Genomic DNA, 8,565 nt, shown 5'->3' with positions numbered 1-8,565 from the left:
GAAACTTGAAATGTCTTCCTTCGAAACTGCTTTCCCTTGAAATTTGAGTTGTCTTCCTTCGAAACTGCTTTCCCTTGAAACCTGAGTTGTCTTCCTTCGAAACTGCTTTCCCTTGAAACTTGAGTTGTCTTCCCTTGTTCTCCAGGTGGGCGCCTGATTACAACAAAATAGACAAAACAAAAGAAATTTTCCTACCCCAGTTTGATATTGGGAACATCTGTGAGTGTTAACAAAACTATAAATCACCTGCGCTGCTGATGAAGGATGCAATGATGAGTGTATAATTAATGGCTCGACTAGGATGTGGTCTCCTAAACATGATTGAGCTTGCGAAAAACTATAAACTAAGCTTGACTAAAGTAAAAACTGACCCTATTCTCCAGGCGGGCCCCCTTGATTTCAGGAAAACTAAACATTGATAATCTTAAGAAAACTAAAAAAATGACTCCTTTTTTTTCAAATTCACACTTCCCTTTTTTTTAAATTATTATCCTTAGAGAAAATTCATCGGTCTAGATTTTCTATCTTAGGGGAAAGATTCATCAGACTAAGATTTTGATCCTAGGAGAAAGTTCATCAGACTAGGTCTCTTTTCTACTTCTTTTTTGGTATCTTAGGAAAAAGATTTATCAGACTAAGATTTTGATCCTAGGAGAAAGTTCATCAGACTAGGTCTTCTATCTTAGGAGAAAAATTCATCAGACTAAGATTGCGATCCTAGGAGAAAGTTCATCAGACTAGGTTCCCTTTTTTATTATCTTAGGAGAAAGATTCATCAGACTAAGGCGTTTATCCTAGGAGAAAATTTATCAGACTAGGTTTTCTATCTTAGGAGAAAGATTCATCAGACTAAGATTTCTATCATAGGAGAAAATTCATCAGACTAGGTTTTCTATCTTAGGAGAAAGATTCATCAGACTAAAATTTCTATCCTAGGAGAAAGTTCATCAGACTAGGTCTTCTATCTTAGGAGAAAAATTCATCAGACTAAGATTGCGATCCTAGGAGAAAGTTCATCGGATTAGGTTCCCTTTTTTTGTTATCTTAGGAGAAAGATTCATCAGACTAAGACGTTTTTCCTAGGAAAAAATTTATCAGACTAGGTTTTCTATCTTAGGAGAAAGATTCATCAGACTAAGATTTCTATCCTAGGAGAAAATTCATCAGACTAGGTCTTCTATCTTAGGAGAAAGATTCATCAGACTAGAATTTCTATCCTAGGAGAAAATTCATCAGACTAGGTTTTCTATCTTAGGAGAAAGATTCATCATACTAAGATTTCTATCCTAGGAGAAAATTCATCAGACTAGGTTTTCTATCTTAGGAGAAAGATTCATTAGACTAAGATTTCTATCCTAGGAGAAAGTTCATCAGACTAGGTCTTCTATCTTTGGAGAAAGATACATCAGACTAAGATTTCGATTCTAGAAGAAAGTTCATCAGACTAGGTCCCTTTTTGTTATCTTAGGAGAAAGATTCATCAGACTAAGATTTCTATCCTCGGAGAAAATTCATCAGACTAGGTTTTCTTATCTTAGGAGAAAGATTTATCAGACTAATATTCTTTATTGGGAGGAAAATCCATCAGACTAGGACTTTTTATCCAAGGAATAAAAAATGTGAAGATCAATAGCAAGATTTTATGCACAATAGCAAGACAAATAAAGGCAATGATTTGAAAAACTTCCCTTTGTCGGCTCTTCTCTTCTTTTCTTTTTCTTCTCTTTTTTTCTCTTTTTTTGAACCACTTTCCTTGCATTGCTTTGTTCCTGTTTCACACAAAGAAAAATTTATCAGTTTTGAAAATAGTGGTCGGTTTGTGGCGTTGAGTCTTGGGCAGCTTGGCTTCTGCTCAATCAACTTGAGTCGGTCTCAAAATACTTTTTTCTGCACCAACTCTGATTGTTTCACACCAGTACCATTTGTATTTGCAGCTCAAACAGCCTTATCCCCATTGGAGATCTTTTCTTAGGTGATCCTTTCCGATATCTTGAATGACTTCCTGCTTTTGAGCAATTTGTCTGCTAGATAGAATCACCAGTTATCTTTGCTTGCGCCAAGTAGGCTGACAAGAGTCTTTTCGGGAAGCCTTTGCATGAATCCTCAAAGCATGTTGGTAGTAACAAATGAGTGTGCTGGCCAAATTCACTTTATGCAACTGAAAAGCTGGTAGCAGATTTTGAAATCTTTTCTTGCTTGTTTTGAGAAGGACTGACTCAAAGTGAAGGACACAATGATGCAAAGAAACAAGTATCAACAAGAAATGCCCCTGTCGGAAGGACAGAAGAAAGAGTTTTTTTCTTTTTTTTCTCATCTTTTTTCAATAACTAGCCTTAATGATCATGACAACAAGTCTCTCTCATTTATTCATCTCTACTTACCATCCCCTTACAGTGCTCGTGAGGGTTTTCACTAGTAAGACTCTCTAATTTTTTTTCTATTTCTTGTGTGAACAACTTGACAATGTTCTATGTCGCGTGACAACCGTTTCTCATTGCATGCTTCTATTGGCATTCTTGAAGGCATATCGGGAGGTGTTTATTTGGAAGGTTTTTGGATAGGGTTAGAAAGAGAGGTCGGCATGAAGGCTCAAAGTAAACTCAAAATGAGGGGTTATGGACTTACAACTCTTGGAACCGACTCTTTTACAAGTGAAATAAAAATCTCTGCCCCAGTTTCAGCTATTGGGGATTTTTTTGGATTTTTTTTTTGAATTCTTATTTGGTTGGACCGAACCGTGAGGCTGCCTATGTATCCTTAATTTTTAAGGAATCAGGTCGAAAGTAGTTCAAACATCTAACCTAACTATTTTGTTTTCATCTTTCTTTCTGTATCTCTATCTTTTTTTCTCTTTTTTTTCTTTTGTTTGCCCCAGTTTCTATCTTCTAAGGGCATGGACTTTCGAAAGTTCTTTTCTTCTTCATTTTTTTCATTTTGAACTTTCTAAAAATTGCCCCTGTTTGTACTCTTGGGACATGGACCTTTTTTCTTTCTTTTTTTTCATTTTTTTGACTCTTGACTCTAAACTTGATTCCAAAAGAGGGTGGTCAAAGAAATTAACGCAAGCTCAAAGGGGTGACAAAGGGTATAAAGTGTTTGGGTAGCAGAAAAAGGACCTCCGAGCCTTGAGAACGCTAAACATAGTATCCTTATGCGATCACAGCATTAATGAGCATGTCTATCTACTTGGTGTGTCGTAGTCACAAGACACTTTCCATCCCTTAATGTCAAACTTTCCAACAAACTTCAATTGATTAAACATCCTCAAGCCCGATTTTCACAACGATTTGAAAGTGAGTTTTACTCGACCTTAATTCCAAAGTATTTCAACTCTTTATTCATCCCCAAAAGTGTTTTTTTTCTTTTTTTAGTTATCCAACTCCAGATTAAATTAGTTTCTAAGATATGGCAAAAAATTTCGCATGCATGTCATGTCATTAGAACTACCAGAAAAGAACTAGAAATAGAATGACACAAAAGAAAAAACTGTATTTTATTGAGTAAAGGATGAAAGGATTTGACAACAAGACAAACAACCTAAAGTTCGAGCTACAACCCTATAATAACCCGCATAATGAAAATAGCCTCCTGTCACGACCCAAACCGAAGGGCCGCGACGGGCACCCGGTGCCTTACTCAACCGAGTACCAACGTAACATATCTTTCTTATCATGTTATTATGAGTAAATGAGCCAAAAAACCCGTCATGAGATAACAAGAATAAAACATAAGGGAATACTCAACATATGAAGACCCAACATGATATTCAAACTAATATATGTGACATATGTGCCTATAAGTCCGACATGACCATTAGTAAACTCGAAACATAGGCCGACAAGGCCATACAATTATCCATACACCTGACATCTGTCTACAAGCCTCTAAGAGTACATCAAATCATAAAGGTCGGGACAGGGTCCCGCCATACCAATCAATACATATCCAAAGTATACTGACCAAATAGGCAACTCCGGAGCAAATGGAGTGCACCAACACCTTCGCTGAGTTGATAGCCTACTAGGAGGACTGTCAACCTATCAATCGGGACCTTCGGGCATGAAATGCAGTGTCCCCAGGCAAAAGGGACGTCAGTACGAATAAAGTACCGAGTATGTTAGGCAGGAAAGCATACATAAGAACAGTAATGTAAAGAGAGAGATAGAAGAGATACAACTTGTAACATATGAGTGCCTCTAGGGGCTATGATATGAAATGCATAATACATATATATACATAAACTTTTTAAAACATTCGCCTTTGTGGGCATCATCATCATCATATCGTACCCGGCCTCAAAAAAGACTCGGTAAAAGCGTACCCGACCATCATAATGTTCGGTAGAATCGTACCCAACCACATGGAGCTCGGTAAACCCAACTGATTAGTGGTTGCACAATAGGTGTCGTACCCGGCTGACTATAGAGCGGCTCGGTAGAGTAAAATAGATACTATATATAATGCATGCTAGACTCATGGAATCACCTTCTAAACCTTTTGGAGTGACTTAAGAACACTATGGACATCCATACCCTCAATATGAACCTTAGTAGGATTCAAGGATTATACACACTTGCTTAGAATAATTTTATAAGGAAAGAACAACATGGACAACCTTAGTTGCTAGGAGTAGAGTCATTATGAAATAGCGTATCGCTTATGTTCATTTCATTTTAGATCATGCCAAAAGAAAGAAGAAAGTGCCTTAACATACCTTAAACCCGTTGAGTCCTTAATCACTTCCAAGAAACTCTTCAAACAAGTCAACTCAATCTATCATAGTATAAGGAGATTCAAAATCAGTGTTGAGCAAAGGCTAAGTCTATAACTTAAGCTAGTAGCTCGTTTACGTAAATTTTGGCAGCATCTCCCTTGTAATAAGGGCCTCCTCCAATACCATATACAAACAACAATGACCAGAGCAATCCATCAATACATAATTATCAATATCAAGACACCATATAACAACAACAAGTCACAACTACATTACGACGAGCGGCAAGCTCCGATTGGAATCCGTATACCCCTTATCAATCCTTATAGACTTCTTACTTCAACAGAAAAGTATCATTAACTTGATAATGAAGTCATTAATCAATGATTCCAGCCTTATACCATATATTTATAACAACGAAAATAATCCACAACTTCAACTATCCCCAACTAGCAACTTTATTCACTAGTTCATGTCTAGCCCATCCATTTAACTTAATCAATATCAAGATAACCTTAGGCACAAGCAAGAACACAATATACATACTTCCTATAGTAACTTCAAGTCAAAATCCAAGTTATATTCATTTTACAACAACCCTTAATAGCAATACAACACCGTAGAAGTGACTTAAGCTAATCCAAGTATTATCTTGTAGTTTATCATCCTAACAACTTAACCAACATACAAGCAAGCTTAAGCAAAATTAGTAGGCTTTTATACTCACCTTAGAAAGCAGCAGAAACTTGGAATTTCATCCAAATACAGCCCACAACAATCCTCAATGACAACACAACCTCAAAGAGGTGTTGTTCTTCACTAGAACTAAGTTTTGATGTTGAATTATGGTGTAATCACTTTGGAATCACTTCAAACCCTTGTGGTATATGTTTAGGAGGGTTAGGAGAAGTTTGGAGAAATTTTAGTTGAAAAATGAGCAAAAATAGGCGTCAAAATCGTTTATAAATTGAAGTAGGTCAACCACCGCCTAAGTGGGTCCCATTGGGAGCTGCTTGCGCGGTCTCGTGAAAATACGAATATCTCTCTACTCCGATATCGTATTGACGAACGGTTTAATGAGTTAGAAACTAGACTCATTGATATTCAATTTAGTAGGTAGAACACCCCATGATTACAAGTATATTTGGAGAAATTCTCATATACATTTGACCTAAATTTCAGCAAATTTATGAATGTAACTTGTGATGACCTTTGCCAACTCTTGTTCCACAACTTGCTTGCCTTCAAAATGTAGAAAGTGAATATCATACGACTAAAATAACTCATAGAATAACCTCCTTATCATGTTAAGAACCCTAGTCTCACCCCAAAGTACATGTTATAAGATTCGAAACTTGTTGACTTTCGACGAAACTTATTTTCTTCAATTGGTTTAGCTTCTAAGATTTCCAACCCTCTTGGTACTTGTTATTCATGATCTTAAATATTTGTAACCTCCAAGGTAACATGATTAACTTACTTTATTTTCTTCCAAATATAATCTCATTTCCGAGCTTACATCAATGACTTACGACGTACTCTCACGTATGAAAACTTGGGGTATAACATCATTCCCCCCTTTGGAACATTCGTCCTCGAATGTTGACTGATGCGCTTATCAGTTTCATAAACTATGGCTCTTACGAATACTTTAATGCTCATCTTTCCATCTAAGCAATTGTTTTGTGAATAAATCCAAACGCTTGGGCATTCCCCCCTTTTAGGCCTCTTTGTCATGCCATGACATGTGGTCGGAATTCTTCCAACATCATAACATTTACTACCTTATGACATGCAATATGTATGACTGTGTCCTTGTATGAGCGCCTAGCGAGTCGTATTCTCTTTTTCCTCCATCTTTTAGCCAATCTCTAAGCCTCACTTTATGAACATATACAGAATTATGACAAGCTGTCCCTCTAGGCATCTATAGGTGTACTGATGTCTTTCGCTTGGTACTTTATCAAACTTAAGACTATTTCTATCTCTTGTTTCATAGCCTTGTATATCTATCCTTATGGATTTACTACATCTATGTAGGTTATACTATACCATAAAACTTACTTCGGTTTATTATTACCGAGGTTTGCTACCCAACTCCAGGTTACTCTCTCGCTGCTTATCCTATATGTATAAATCCAAGTTCTTTAGTGTTTCCTCATTATTATTCATCTAAGAATAACAAACAAATCTCATCTCGAACTTTAGAACTTGTACCCATCTATTGTTTATTCACCTTAATGTTGATCTATAATCTATCACTGATAACTTGCAACCTCTTACGTAATACACTGTCACTAGGGCTCACATCTTATCGGGGAACATATGAAGTGATTTTCCTGATCCACCTAGGGATAATACTATACTTCAATAACCGTATTTCATTGCATCCCAACGCGATTCATCTTATGGGGGTATTCTAATCCCGTGCAATTAATGAAATCCATTTCTCGTTAAATCATTACTTAATCAAAGGCCTAAGTATCATCCTCTTATCTATCACAATTAGACCCTTATTCTACTGCCAGGGCAGCATTCCATCTCTTCTAAATGCACCTAGTCTCAGACTCCTCTGTGTTCATTCAGGCTGTACCGAGCTTTTTATTACATATGGAAATCATCAGCTCCCTTGTTTTGATGGGTTTAATCCCGAGGACATACATATTCTCGTCAACTTCTCACTCACCTTTTCCTATCCTTACTCCTATCAACCTAAAACCTTGTTGCTCTACAATACTTTACCTTAGGACCTACACCGATCTATTTATACTACTCGCAACCTTCCTTTAACTTGCTAGCACGATAAATTTCCTTTCGTGCCTTCTCAGTTGTCCTTAAATGTAAGCAATTACTTTTGCTGGTCTTTCTATCACTTGTTGCATGAATACTTGGCTTGTCATTTTGCCCACGAATACTATAATTTTCTGTACCTCATATGATCTCAAACATCACCTTTGATGGCTTTTTTTTACCATTCATTAGCCATGATAGGTGCCACTTTCTTATGGAGTGTATACAATATTGTAGTGAGACTGTTGTTATAGGATCATTTACTCTTTAGCTCACTATGCTTAGGTGGAAACCTTCTTCCTTATTTCCTCAGCTAGTCTTTCATTGTAGTACTTAGGGAGACCTTCTGGCTCTTGTAAATTTGCGAGCTTGATATATCGTACACCCGAAGGTAATTTTCGTTATTCTTACTCGCCTATAATAATCCTTAGTTACATAAATTTATGCCTTTGTGCTCGTCGGGTTACTTCTAAGCTCAAATTTTTATTGTCTCCTTAGTGGCACTCTCTCTTATTTTTATAAACCTTAAAAATAGTACCTTTAACTGCCTCAACTCCTATCTGAATTTTTTTTCAAATGATTGTGATCTCGTATCTGCGAGACTGAATTCACTATGCTGCGATTCACTACATTTATCTTGCATGATCTATTGATTTATCTGTGACCTCTTGTCTAGCCATAACTGGGCTCTTCCTGAATCAACTACTAATTACTCGTTGGTCCATTCTCATATATATATATATATATATATATTCTGCATAATCCCTCTTGGGATATATCCTTTGTCTTAACTTATCTCTCGCCACTAGCTCCTGATGTATCAAGTGTCCATTCACACTTATTTATCAATAACATCCTGGCCGGAAACTTTTACTGCCTCTCCCCGGTGTCGTGCTTGTATAATGTTCTGGAGTCGCAACATATCTGCAGGAACTGAATAAATGCAACATCATCCCTTTCTTCTTTTTATCACATTCTTCCTTTACCATTCCATAGTTAACTGAACCGCTTAACTCCGACTTAATACCATATCACACCATATTCCCCCCCCCTTAGGGGAG

The sequence above is a fragment of the Nicotiana tabacum genome, chromosome 20 (assembly GCF_000715075.1).
Source record: "Nicotiana tabacum cultivar K326 chromosome 20, ASM71507v2, whole genome shotgun sequence".
In the NCBI taxonomy this organism is placed as follows: domain Eukaryota; kingdom Viridiplantae; phylum Streptophyta; class Magnoliopsida; order Solanales; family Solanaceae; genus Nicotiana; species Nicotiana tabacum.
This window is presented reverse-complemented; position numbering follows the sequence as displayed.